The sequence below is a fragment of the Triticum urartu genome, chromosome 1A, assembly GCF_056163025.1.
Source record: "Triticum urartu cultivar PI428250 chromosome 1A, HENAU_Tu73, whole genome shotgun sequence".
Classification (NCBI taxonomy): domain Eukaryota; kingdom Viridiplantae; phylum Streptophyta; class Magnoliopsida; order Poales; family Poaceae; genus Triticum; species Triticum urartu.
The window spans coordinates 496,821,504-496,836,361 of NC_141873.1; the positions used below are offsets into that span (position 1 = coordinate 496,821,504).

Sequence of the window (14,858 nt, forward strand, 5' to 3'; positions counted from 1 at the left end):
ACAGACGATGGGCTCCGCGCGTCCGCTGGCTGGCTGAGAAGAGAGATAGAGGAGGGCTGAGCACAGACTACAGGAAATTTGTTCTACGTACCTCGATATAGGCTCGATATAGTGGGGTGGCATGGGCCATAACTAGCATTCACGTCTAGCAGTACGGCACACACCACACACACGAGTCCCATACGACACCAATTTTCTTGGAGTCCGTGCTACAGCCATCTCTTCTCCCTCCTGTTTTCTCAGCCATCTCGCGGTGGGCGGGGTGGGGGTTTGCCGATAGTCGGTTTGCTCAACTGCGGTCTCACTTGTAAGTGAAAATGCAACACCGCACGCATTCCCGCTTGAGCGGCGTGCCGGACCAACCGTGTGGGGGTGCGACGCGAACACGGCAGGCTTTTCATTTTGAACTCGTAACTTGTAAAATTTGGTTCTGCTCCATGGCGCGACCCATAGATAGAAAATAACGATTTTGCCTAGAGTAATGAGAAGTTTGGTTCTGGCGCCGTTCATGCATGGAGTACGTACGAAAATTATGAAGTTGATGCGAAAGGTAAGATAATTACTGTAGTATCATATACTACTACATGGATTTGACGGAAAGATAAAAATACATACGGATCCATCAACGTTCAATGAGATCCTCACGCCCTAGTGCGCCGGGTCACCAACCGACATGTGAGGAGCAGCGGCGTTGGCGGCGAGCTCAACGTGCTTCTGAACAGTGCCGTCCAAGGTTGCCCTGTGCTCCAAGAAGGCCAGCGTCCTATTGTCCTCCTCTTGCATGTAGTAGTCCTTGTGGATGATTTGTGCGTAGACGTGGGTGATTATGTCGATGGTGTCTTGCTGCGCCAGGCGCTGCGCGGCGAGTGCGACCTCGAGGTGGACATTCTCCGGCGCGACGGCGGGCAGTCGCAGGGCCACCAGTGCGTCGAAGAGGTTGTTACTACTTGGAGACGTTCCTTGGTGCCGGGCCGCAGGCCAGCGTCGTGGACCATCTGGCACAGCCGGCTGATGCTCGCGCTCATCGCCTCCATGGGTCTAGCATAGCTTCTAGTCAACTGATCTTGCGATTCAAGTGATCACTCATCCCGAGGTTAGCGTGCATAGGTGCACAGGATTTCGTACTACTCCTCGGCCCTCTACTTTACCTGCCTTTGGCTGTATGATAGGTGGGCAAGCCACCCCCTGGGGCCACGTGTCATTCACCCAAAGGCAGTTCCTCACAGTGAATATCCGTTGGTCAAATTATTACGTGCTGCTTCTCACAGTGAAGTAACAAGACCCTGCACCGGAGATGACACCTGAGTATAGGCGCCATGTTCGGCATACCATAGTCAGCCTCACCGTCTGCAGTCACTATCATCATGGCTGTAGAGCTAGCCTGCTTACAACTAGCCCTGTTCGACATAATTTCCCGTGTGTAGATGCCCGTGCATTGCACGAAACACCAAGATTGGGGGTGGACGGCTCCGGCAGCGGCCATCGCGCCAGATTTTTCCACGGCCTTCTACTCCTAGATGTGGTGGGGAGGAGATGAGGCTGATTGTGAGAGTCAAGGAGTTGTTTGTAAATAGGGAACAAGTGCGGGCATCTTTTTGCAAAAATGGAGAAGCTTGGTTTGTATGCGTCAGATCTAGATCCGACGGCTATTGGTGAAAGATGGGAGGCACAACATCATCACCAACTCAGGACCTGTTTGATTCGCAGGATTTTGAAAACGCAGGAATAGGACACATCAATATTACAAGTTTCAAACTGATATTACAAATGTTAGGGGTAATGCTGCACCTACGAAGAGGGAATTACTAGGAAGTTTACATAAGAACTTTCGTTACTTTAGGTGGATGCAGCATTATCGTACAAACTAAAATCCACCGCCCTGACAAGTCACTAATGGGCAAATAAGTTTTCGAGTCTCTGGCCACTTGATGTTTCAAAAACAAATTCAGCTTCTACGGAGAAATGAGCTCCACCGTGTACCCACGCGGGTGTGGCTAGGCACGAAGCGTGAGTACGTGCGCGGTGCACCTATTCTCTTCTTGTATACGTGCACCACCTATGTGGGGTTGTTTGAGAGAGATACAAACCTAGAGAGATATAGTGTGTGGGTTCTTGAGAGTTTTTTTTTTGGGGGGGGTCAATCAAAATATTTAACATATGCAATGTGTGTGAAATAGAGTCATGGATATAACATATATATAGAGGGGGCGATCCACGAGAAGAGAGTGGAGGTATCATCGGCTTGAGGTGTCCATAGAATCTAAGAGAGGGATGATGTGTGTGTGTGTGTGCACGCGCGTGATCGATAAAGAGTGCCATCGAATTTGTGTGTGCCCACGTCAAAGATATAGAGTGGCTGGCCTACTGGAACGTGAGATGGGACATGTGCAGTTTGTCTCTGTGGCATGGATACCTACCTGCAGTGCTCGACTATCGGTGTGTGGTGGGGGAAGAGGGAGGCTCAATTAACTATAGAGGTACAATGGCTGGTATATGTGTGGAGGAGGAGAGAGGCCTACCTCATGTATTAAGGGAGATCGATCGATCTGCCTCATGTATTAAGGGAGATCGATCGGCATCCATGCATATGTGCAGGAGATGAATAAGGTTGGGAGAGAGACAGAGCTAGAGTGTTGGAGGGGGTGGTAGTGGAGTTGCTTCTAACAAATGGTGGGATGGGCTTGCTAGACAAACGGAGGGCACACCCGCAATATCAATAAGAGAGGAGATGGCTGCTTGTTGTTTGTGCACGTGCGTGTGAGAGACGGGTCAGGAGGCATGCACGAATGATGAGGAGGGACGATGTGGCTGTGGTAAGTAGACGTAACTACATAGGAAGATCAATCGCCCTTTGTAAGAGAAAGGAGAGACATAACTTGTGAGGTACGTCGATCGATGGGGGGGGGTAGTTAAAGTCGATCTTGGTATATGTTGGGAGATCTATCGGTATACATGCATGTGTGTGTTAGAAGCAAATGAGGCACGAGGAGAAGGATAGAGAGAGAGGGATGCATGTAGGAGGTGGTACGAGAGGCATACTATATCGAGGGGGAGGAGTGTGCGAGTACGAGAACGAAGAAAAGAGTGGTGGGAGTGAGGCATGGACGGTGACAAGAGAAGAGGGGAAGCTTGTGTTTGTGCTAGGCACACCGGGCTAGAGAGGCATATCGATCGATGTGTGCCGTAAAGAAGGAACTGGGGGGCCTACACACACTGTGGGTGAACGACCTAAAGCGAAAAGACGAATTTGCGCGATCGAGCTAGAGAATGCTGAGGGAGGGTGAGAGGGATGCGGGCGTGTGCATGCACAAGAGAAAGTTAGCGCTAGCTACAAAGATAAGAGGGTTGTGTGGGTGTAAAAGATGAATAGAGATCATATATACTTCATTATAAAAAGCAAATTCGAATATTTGAAGAATTTATCATAGTGTTTCAAACCGACGGATGTGTGAATATATATAATTGTGATACACATGGTGTGGTTATGAACATGGTATACTACATTTAATATATTTTATCTCTACTCTTATAAAAACGGAGTTGTTGATGATGGTGTGCCTGCCATCCTGCATTATAGGCCGTCTGATTTATATCTGGCGGATAGCAAGGAAACTATGATGGTTGAAGTTGGCAACAATCATGATTGTAGATTCTTATTGAAATAGAGAAACGAATTCAAATTTAGTTCGAATTGCAGCGGTAGTATAGACATTTGGAATGCACTAAAATGTTGGTATGAGTAGGTTACATGCATTATACAGCAAGCGAAAAAATTTAATCGGACATAACATGGATTCATACTCCCTCCTTCCATCTATATAGGGTGTAATGAGATTTTTAAGACCGCCTTTGACTATTGACAAGATTAATAGTACATGACATGCACAATGTGAAAATTATATCATTGAAAGAACCTTTCACAGACGAATTTAACGGTGTGCTTTGTGTAAGTTGCATGTCATATATCATTGCTCTAATATTTGGTCAAAGTTAGCATCGAAAAACGCATTAGGCCCTATATAGATGGAAGGAGGGAGTAGCTTTGAATAGCATTTGTATAGTAAAACGGGGCAAGACTCTCTCTTTGTGTGGTGTGAATAGTTTTATTTTTTTTCGTTTTCTTTTTGGTTGAGGGAAGTGCGAATTGATTTGGTACGTACAAGTACAATATTACTACATGTTAGGCTTGTCGCTAAAACGTATGTTTGTCTGTTCTCAGTTGTTTTGTGATATGAATGACGTCATACTATGCTTACCGTATTATAAACTTCGTCTCTTTATCCTTAGCCCTCAATACAATGTGAAGAAATAGACAATACATTAGCGATGGTACATGGTCATATGTTTGGAACCTGGTTTTATTATGTACTTTGCAATAAAATACAACTAATATTTTACATGGGTTCACCAGAATAAGTTCTGTATATAGACCAAAGCTATGTTGTTTGGTTTTGCTGCCTCCTTAATATCTTCTGTTCTGGTACTACTAATGTAAAACCTCAACTTTTCAGCGAGCTACGGAAAAAATGGTGGAACCGCCACCTTCTGAAGGTGGCGAGGCAACTATAACCGCAATGTCAGCTCTTGCTGTAGTGGGTCAGTACCTGTCCACTAACAGTGCCAAAAGCACGTTCCTGCGTAATACTGGTTGGTTGTTAAGGCAATATCGTCCAAACTGCCTCATGATCAATATACGCAAGCTCAAAGCAATGTTGTATCTGCGCTCCAGACACAAGTCCATTCCCTAACAGAGACCCTTTGTGAAACAAGGAGAAACATTGCTCAATGTCGTCAAGATATGCATGGTTTTGAATCCAGACTATCAGACATTTGCTATGTTGTTCAGGAGCCTAGGGGAAATGAAGGCGAGGGTTATGGTGCTCCATCGGACAATACATCATGAAAATGTAACAGCCAAGTCAAATGAACTGAGCTTCTGAACTTCTGGTGGTGCATTTATCTGCTAGACTGTTAAGTTCTATGCCAACCTTCCTTTTGTTATATAGTTGTAATTTGTTTTGGTGCGATACAAAATTTATTCTTAACGTGCAGCTACCACCTGAAGAAAACAGCAAGCCATTTTTGTATAGTGTAGGGTGTTCCCTATATTTGCACTGGTGGCGATCTTTGATGCCGAGTGGATGTAATCTGTGCAATCGCCTTAATAGCCTAGCGTTAGTTTCGGCCTTATTTATTTCCTAGTCTTCTTTTTCCCTGTTTTGCTAGTGGCCGCAACTACCATGGGCCATATACGGGCCGTAGGATCCATGGGTCTCCTACGGGCCGTCGATAAATGGGCCTGTAATTAGTGGGCCTCGGGCCGTCGGATAAATGGGTCTACATGGGCCATAATCGGGCGTAATTGGTATCGGCCCAGCACGGTAACAGGCCGTTAACAGGCCGTAGGACAGCAAAGGCTTAATTCTGTCACAGGCATAACGGGTCGTTAATGGGCCAGAATATAGGACGGGCTGGAAACGGCGCAACGGGTTAACATGCCAGAAACGGGCCGACTCTTGCCATGGGTCGAATTTAGCCCATTAGGGTAACAGGCCAGTAACGGGCCGACTCTTGCCATGGGCCGAATTTGGCCCATTAGTGGAACATGCCAGTAACGGGCTGACTCTTGCCATGGGCCGAATTTGGCCCATTAGGGGAACAGGCCAGTAACGGGCCGGAAGTAATCAAGGGCCGAAAAGGAGCCCAAGAACATATGGGCCGTCAATAGGCCGAAAGCTAACACGGGCTGGAAACGGCCCATGTAAATCACGGGCCGTTAACGGGTATAAAGAAAATTACTGTTCATTATGGGCTAGAGTCACAGTGGGCCTGTAATGGGCCGAAAGATACGAAGGCCTCATATGGGCCGAAAGACGTCGTGGGCCATACATGAGCCGAAAGTGAAATGGGCTGGTATTATATTCGACGGCCCACATGATGTTGTTGGGCCGATTTCCTTTAGGGCCTAACGGGCCGTGAGTTAACGGGCCGTAAAATGGGCTATTTGCGAAGAGACCGTTAACAGGCTTTTCATGGTCCAGCCCATTAACTTTTGACCAAGTCAAACGGGCCGGCTTTGTAAACTAAATGGGCCACTATTGGGCCGTGCCACGTGTCGACATATCATATGCGCCTATCTGACCCATTGACGAGCTGACACGTGTTTCGTCCGACCAATAAGAATTTTACACGTGGAAATTTCCCATTGGTCGGGGCTGTTAACGGGTTATCGGATCCAAAACCCGACCCGATAGCTTAACGGCATTCCGTTACGGTGGATGCCACGCGTCGGTCACCCTTGACGAAAGCACTTCTATGACGCACGATTTATCGTCATGGAAGTGGACACTTCCGTGATGATAATTTTGGTAATGTCATGGAACACTTCTACGACAACACAGGTATGACTATCTTGATTTTGTCATAAATTTGTCATGGATGTACATGCATGACAAAAAACGCGACCTACTGTGACAAACACGTATCATCACGGAAGTGTATTTTTTTGTAGTGAAAGTTGTAGAATAATGGCATGGAACAATCAAAAATTATAGATACGACGGAGACATATCATTGACCCATTCCGTTAGCTTAGCACTTAATCGTTTTAGTTTACTGTTATTGCTTTCTTCATGACTTATACATGTTCCTATGACTATGATATTATGCAACTCCCGATTACCGAAGGAACACTTAGTTCTCGAACCCGTAGGGTCCGCACGCTTAATGTTCATTGACGATATAGTATTTATGAGTTATGAATGTTGGTAACCGAATGTTGTTCGGAGTTCCGGATAAGATCACAGACATGACGAGGAACTCCAGAATGGTCCGGAGATAAAGTTTGATATATGGGATAATAGTGTTTGGTCTCCGAAAGGGTTCCGGAATTCACCGGAAGGGGTTCCGGATGTTTCCCGAAATGTTTGGGTACGAGAACACTTTATTTGGGCCGAAGGGGAAAGCCCACAAGGTTTTTGGAAAGCTCAAAAGGAAGTTTTACGGAGTCCAGGGGCCAGACGCCAGGGTGGGTCCAGACGCCGGGAACCATGGCGTCTGGCCCTGGAGTCCGAGAAGGACTCTTGCCTTTCGGGTGAAACCGACTTTGTGGAGGCTTTTACCCCAAGTTTCGACCCCAAGGCTCAACATATAAATAGAGGGGTAGGGCTAGCACCCAAAACATCATCAAGAAACACCAAGCCGTGTGTCGGCAACCCCGTCCCCTCTAGTTTATCCTCCGTAATAGTTTTCGTAGTGCTTAGGCGAAGCCCTGCGGAGATTGTTCTTCACCAACACCGTCACCACGCCGTCATGCTGCCGGAACTCATTTACTACTTCGCCCCTCTTGCTGGATCAAGAAGGCGAGGACGTCATCGAGCTGAACATGTGCTGAAAGCGGAGGTGCCATACGTTCGGTACTTGATCGGGACGGATCGTGAGGGTGTACGACTACATCAACCGCGTTGATAAACGCTTCCGATTTCGGTCTACGAGGGTACGTAGACATACTCTCCCCTCATGTTGCTATGCATCACCATGATCTTGCATGTGCGTAGGAATTTTTTTGAAATTACTATGTTCCCCTACACAAGACCCACGCATCCGTTAGCTTCTGCATAATGATCGTTCAGTTTATTGCTATTGCTTTCTTCATGTCAAATACATATTCCTCCGACTATGAAATTATGCAACTCTCGGATACTGGAGAAATACCTTGTGTGCTATCAAACGTCACAACGTAACTGGGTGATCATAAAGATGCTCTACAGGTATCTCCAAAGGTGTTTGTTGGGTTGGCATATATCGAGATTATGATTTGTCACTCCGAGTATATCGGAGAGGTATCTCTGGGGCCTCTCGTTAATACACATCATAAGAAGCCTTGCAAGCAAAGTGATTAAGGAGTTAGTTGCACGATGATGTATTACGGAACGAGTAAAGAGACTTGTCGGTAACAAGATTGAACTAGGTATGAAGATACCGACAATCGAATCTCGGGCAAGTAACATACCAATGGACAAAGGGAATTACGTATGTTGTCATAACGGCTCGACCGATAAAGATCTTCGTAGAATATGTAGGAGCCAATATAGGCATCCAGGTTCCGCTATTGATTATTGACCGGAGAGGTGTCTCGATCATGTCTACATAGTTCTCGAACCCGTAGGGTCCGCACGCTTAACATTCATTGACGATATAGCATTGTATGAGTTATGTGTTTTGATGACCGAATGTTGTTCGGAGTCCCGGATGAGATCACAGACATGACGAGAAGTCTCAAAATGGTCGAGAGGTAAAGATTGATATATAGGACGATGGTATTTGGACAGCGGATGTGTTTCGGGACGTGCCGGGAAGGAATCGGGTCACCGAAAGGGGTTCCAGGCACCCCCCCCCCCAACAAGTTATGGGCCTTATGGGCCAAAGGAGGGAACAGACCAACCCACAAGGGGGCTGGTGCACCCCCTCCCTTGTTTGGCCAGCCCTAGGGAAGGAAAAGGGGGAGGGCTAGCCCCTCCCGCCTTTCTCTCTCATGGGAGAAAGGAAAGGGGGGGAGCGCCACCCTCCCCTGCCTTTCCCTGCACTCCATATAAGGAAAGGGGGGTGCGGCTTGGGAGAGACCCCAAGTAGGATTCCTCCTACTTGGGCGCCTCCTTTGGCTGCTCCTCCCATCCTCCCACCTATATATATGTGGGGAGGGGGCGCCACACAAGAACACAACATTGTCTTAGCCGTGTGTGGCGCTCTCGTCCACCGTTTACTCCCTCGGTCATATTTTCGTAGTGCTTAGGCGAAGCCCTGCGGAGATCACTTCACCAACACCGTCACCACGCCGTCGTGCTGACGGAACACATCTACTATCTTGATGTCTTGCTGGATCAAGAAGGCAAGGGATGTCACCGAGGTGAACGTGTGCAGAACGTGGAGGTGCCGTATGTTCAATACTAGACTGGTTGGATCGCGAGGAAAGTTCGACTACATCAACCGCTTTGTGAAACGCTTCCGCTTACGGTCTACCAGGGTACGTAGACACACTCTCCCCTTTCGTTGCTATGCATCTCCATGGATAGATCTTGCGTGTGCACATAATTTTTTTGTTTTTCATGCAACGTTTCCCAACACAATACGACAACTTGCTCTTAGGGGCCTTTTTTGAGACATTCTTAGGGGCCTTTTAGAAGGGAAAACAGGGTCAAAGGCAGCTCCGATACTAAGGTCGCGCTGGAGCGATGTAGCATGCACCCTCAAGCCCTGAATCCAGCGTATGGGCCGGCCCATTTGCGGTTTATGCCCCACCGGTTTTGGGAAGGTTCAAAATCCTTTTTTGTTTTTTATGTTTTCTCTGCCGGTTTTCCTTTCTTATTTATTTTCTATTCCATTGAATTTAGAAAAATTTCATCATTATTTTCAAAAAAATTGGAATACAAATTTTGTTCATTAAGTTAAAAAAATGTTCATCAAATTCAAAAATGTGTTCATAAAATACGAAAAATGTTCATCACTATTAAAAAATTCTCATAAAAACTGATCATCAAAATAAAAATGTTGATTAAAATTCCAAAATATTCATGCTTTTTTAAATCATGAACATTTTTTGAATTCAAGATTTTTTTTAACAATTCACAATTTATTGAAAATTTTAAAACTTCTGTTCAACCGGCGGATTTTTCTGCGCCCGTCGATCACCTTCGTGGCTATAGATCTGCCTATAATCAGACGCCTCTTTCCATAAACCAGATTTGCAACTGAGGTGTTGTTGCAATTCTCCCACCGCAACAACTAGTTTGTTGCAAGATCTAGGATTCCCGCAGCGGTGACTGAGGGACACGCCACCAGATGCGTCAGTGCCGCCGCCAGTGAGCAAGCTCTCCTGTTCCCTTTCCTTGCTCATCGGCCTTCCTCTCTCCTCCTCCTCCTCCCCCTTAGTTGTCGGCCCGCCCCTCTCCCTTCCTCCCTTTCCTCGGTCGTTTATCACCTCTGAAACCATGGAGCCGCCGCGGAGCTCCCAACCATGGAGCTAATCTCCTCCATGCAAGCCCCGGCCGTCACCAGCCACCTACGGAAACATGGCGCCGATGCGGAGCTCCCATGCTCGGCATGGCCACCGCCAATCTCCACCACGCCGGCCCCGACCATTGGCCGCCTACGCCACTGCGACCATCCCGGTGTTGCATTTTTTCTAAAACATCACTGATGTTGCAGAGGCGCAGGTCTGCAAGCTCGTCAGATTGCTACATCTTCGACGTTTCTGAAACATTGCCGGTGTTGTGGAGGTGCGGGAGCTGCGAGCTCGCCAGTTTATAATGTCCCAACGTTTCCTGAAACATCATTGGGCTTTTTTCTCGAATACGCACGAGTGTGCGTATCATCTTGTATAAAAGAAGGGGGGAGAATCCTAGCCACCGTTGATGTTACATAGATTTAAACGCTACAATAACATCAACACACATCAATCCACCTACGCAACACCTAACCCGACTACTCGCTGCCTGCCCACCCTACTAGAAGCTGAAACGTGATGTCTACTTCACCTTTCAACAGGCTCGCCTGCTGCCAAGCTCTACCCTCCGCGACGACACGCCTAACGACCTCCTCAAGTGATGGAGAAGTGTCGTCGAAGACAATCGCATTCCTGTATTTCCAAAGCTCCCAAAGCCCGAGGGTAAGAAGCGCCCTCAACTCCTTTGGCTTGTGCACGCCTGCCATTCTTGCAACACACCACTCCTTGAGGGTGTCTTGTGCAGTTGGTGCACACTGCGGTTTCCCAAGGGCTGAGCACAGGGTTCTCCAGACAGTCCTAGCGAATACACACGTCAGAAGAATGTGGTCGATGGTTTCCTCCTCTTGGTCACAAAATGGGCATGCATCCTGGTGCGGGAGGCCACGTCTGGCCAGTCGATCCGAAGTCCAACATTTGTTCCTCATGGCTAGCCAGGTGAAGAAGCGGCACTTGAGAGGTGCCCTAGATCTCCAGCAAAAGTCCGCCGTGGGCGCCACCTCCCTGCCAGCGAACTGCGCCGCATAAGCGGAACGAACCGAGAACTGGCCGTTCGGTTCCCAAGCCCAAGCTATGGAGTCGGGGGTTTGTTCCTGGAGCTGGATCACTTGCAATCTCTGCCAAACATCATTAGGCTTGTGTTACTGAAACATAATCTATGTTGCGATCTTGATGTTTCTAACAAAGCTTCTGTTGCAAGATCGGACGGCTCGCGACCAAAAGATCAGCTGGCGGACGCGTAGCATGGCCCATAATTATTTTAACATAGAATAAAACAAAAACAGAAAATAAAAAATAAAAAGGTAAACGAAAAAAAAAGGAGCGCCTTGCCGCGCATGGGTCGGCCCAACAGGGCGCGCGGGGGCTGGAGGGTGCGCAAAATAGGGGCTCCCAGGGTCAAAGTCGTTTGAACCGGTGAAAACGGTGCGGCCCGGTCGTTTTGGATTCATTTCACACTGGGGCTGAGTGGCTCAAAAGGCCTGAGCGACCTACCGGAACCCTCCGAAATCTGAACAGCTCCAGCGGCGCCGGTGAGGGGACAAGGGTTCGCTCGCCCCACTGCGGCTGCGTCGTAGCGAGCGACGGAACGGAGCAGCGGCGCCGAGCCGCCGCGCACCTGACCAGGTCGAGGCGACCGGCGGATTGGAGCAGGCGGCGGCGGCGAGCATTGGAGCAGCTACGCCCACGACTCGGGTAACTAATCTCTCATGTCTCCTCTGTTTTTTTCCTCTAATAAAAACCAAGAGGTGAACTTTTGTTCCCCAATGTCAAGCCCCAATCTCCTGCCAATGTTGCTAGCTTCCTCAGTATCGGTTCATTCGGTGGACACTTAAATCGCGTCGTTGGTCTGTTGTACATCTCTCCAAGTTAAAAGTTCGCTCTTTTATCTTCAAAAAAAATTCTGCCTTCAAATCAAAGTAAAAGTCAGGAGTAATCTGAACATTTTCGCTTGCAGGGACGTCACGGTGTTCACGATGACCTTCAGCACATGGCTTGATGGGGTCGTAGGAGGAGGAATTGTGGAAACTATTACTTATCAGGTCTACGATCGAGCCTCTGGGACCTATGTAACACGCACCTTCCAGAATCCCAACACATTGCTCGATGATTTCGCCAGTGTGGTCTGTACCGGAGCGGCTGCCGCTGCGTGCTGGGCAGCGTGGAGGTACTACCAACGTAGTGTGTCCCTGCGCAAGTACGGCCGGGACATGACGGCCTTGGCCGGCAAGGCCGACCCGGTGATTGGCCGCGACGACGAGATTGATCGTGTTATCTGCATCCTCAGCCGCCGGACCAAGAACTGTCCGGCGCTAGTCGGTGCTGCAGGGGTCGGCAAGACGGCCATTGCCGAGGGCCTCGCTCAACGCATTGCCGCTGGGACGGTCCCTGCCGCCCTCGCTGGAGCACGTGTTGTGGAAGTTGATCTCGGGGCCATGGTGGCTGGGACTATTTTACGTGGCATGTTTGAGCAGCGCATTAAGAACGTGATCAAGCATGCAGAGGATGCGGACGGCAAGGTAATTCTCTTCATCGACGAGATGCACATGCTTCTTGGCGCCGGAGGCAGTCTGCAGGACCGCACAACGGACGCCTCCAACTTGCTGAAGCCGGCGTTGGCCCGTGGTCGTATCCGCTGCGTGGCCGCGACGACTTTGGATGAGTACAACAAGTACATTGAGAAGGATGCTGCATTGGAGCGGCGATTCCAAAAGGTGCATGTCGAGGAACCGAGCACACAGTCCACCATTGCCATTCTGCGAGGGCTGAAGGAAAGGTATGAGCAGCACCATTGCTTGGAAATCCAGGATGCTGCTCTTGTTGCTGCCACAACACTTGCTGCCGGCTATATCACCGGTGAGGAATTAACTTCACTCATTGTGTTGAGACGCCATTAGTTGATGCACATTTTCACCTAGTCACTTCCGAAGTACTACCTCTGTTTCTACATATATACGACGTTAATTCCTCACAGCTTAAGTTGAACTGCCAAAAAGTCTTATGTTTAGTTTAAATTGAACTGCCAAAATGTCTTATATTTAGTTTAAATCAAACTGCCAAAACGTCTTATATTTAGGAATAGAGGGTGTATAAGGAAAGGAAAGGGAAGGAAAATGAGTATATATATCGCAGTTGGCTATGGTCAGATGCCCATCTATCACTGGCTAATTTAAACTATTTGCAGTGAAGTACCCATGTTCCATTGGATAAGTTGAGATAATTTACAATTTGTGTTTAGGGCGCTGTGGGGTACAATAAGTTGAAATGATCAATTTGTGTTAGAGGGCTGTGGTGTGTACCCTTGCAGCGTTGGATACAGTAATTTGAAATAATTTATAAATCGTATTTAGAGCGTGGCAGAGTGCCCTTACATTAAGTTTGATATACTTCCTAAATAACGTTTAAGGATGTAGTAAATTTATGTCAACGCCGTATGTATAAATCAGTGACGCAACCTGCACTGCAATGTTTCTTTTCTAATGAGTAGCATTTGTAAGTGACAAGCATTTATGTATGTTGGAAAAAATTGATGAATTTGTTGCTGTATCTACTGTAGGTCGTCAATTTCCTGATAAGGCAATTGATCTGATTGATGAGGCATGCGCCACTGCAGCCAAAAAGATGATGCAAATTGACAAACAAGAACAGCAATTTAGCATTGCACTAACCACCTCTGCAGCGAAGGAAGCAATTGTTGGCCCAGATCAAGTTGCACAAGTAGGCATTCTCTTCCTAATTATATTTGTGTCCATTGTTCATTAATTGTGATATGCTTGTCATGCATGTCCAATGTTGTGATTTGAAGGTTGTGAGCCGATGGACTGGAATTCCTGTCACCACACTTAATCAAGGGGACTTCAAGAATACAATTATCATCATGACCTCAAATGTGGGGTCAGAGCACTTAATGGCAGGAATGTCTGGGGAAACTACAATGGAAACTGCACGGAGCCTTCTCATGAAACAGGTTTTATTTCTTGATCCAAAAGTTTGCCTATAAAGGCTGCATGCAGTAGTTGCCTCTCTGCTGGTTGTTACTCAAACTATATTTGTTTGTGCAGGCTCAGAAACACTACAGGCCCGAGCTTCTCAACAGACTCAGTGCCATTGTTGTCTTTGAGCCACTTTCACGAGACAAACTGAAGGAGGTTGTGACAATCCAAATGAAGAGCGTCATCGCCAGAGTAGCTGACAAGGGCATCCGTCTATGTGCAAGCGATGAGGCATTGGACGTCATTTTATCGGTATCATACAATCCAGTACGTCATATTTTCAGATAACCAGGTTACCCGTTGATATGTTTTAGTAATCATGCTTAATCTCTCACAATACAGATGTACGGTGCAAGGCCTATAAGGAGGTGGTTACAGGAGAATGTGACGACAATGATCTCGGAGATGCTGGTCAAAGGAGAGGCTGGTTCAGGCTCGACAATATTTGTTGATGCTACGGTCGACAAGAAGGGGCTGAAGTACGAAGTGGTGAAGGAAGTGGTGGATCCAGTACGTGGTGGGACTTCCCAGTGACTCTAGCGATGATTTGATTGTGGCCACTCCCACTAGGAATTGCAACAGGCCTGAAAACATGCCGCGTCAGAAGACTAAACCACCTTGTGTTGATTCAAGGTCTTTGGGGAACTTGTATTTCCCAATCAAGGCTTTGTTAGCAAGGCTTAACGCCTAAGCATCATCATCATCATGGTCCTGGGCCAAACTACTCAGAAGTTTTACAAGAACTAAACAGCCACTGCCCAGCACATCGAGTGACGACTAAACAAAATCCACCTAATTACACCGGCCACCTTGTACAAGCATACCAACAGCACTTGTGCGTTGTGCCAGCAGAGCTAGAGACGGTAGAC

General features: G+C 47.6%; 1 pseudogene across 1 annotated transcript; it reads left to right on the forward strand.

The window, feature by feature from the left end:
- Nucleotides 1-11,447: 11,447 nt before the first annotated feature.
- Nucleotides 11,448-14,680, forward strand: LOC147991939 (chaperone protein ClpB1-like; annotated as a pseudogene). Its single transcript, XR_015613957.1, has 6 exons — nucleotides 11,448-11,692; nucleotides 11,955-12,853; nucleotides 13,554-13,714; nucleotides 13,803-13,964; nucleotides 14,059-14,241; nucleotides 14,332-14,680. The product of XR_015613957.1 is annotated as a chaperone protein ClpB1-like (transcript).
- The last annotated feature ends 178 nt before the right edge of the window (nucleotides 14,681-14,858 follow it).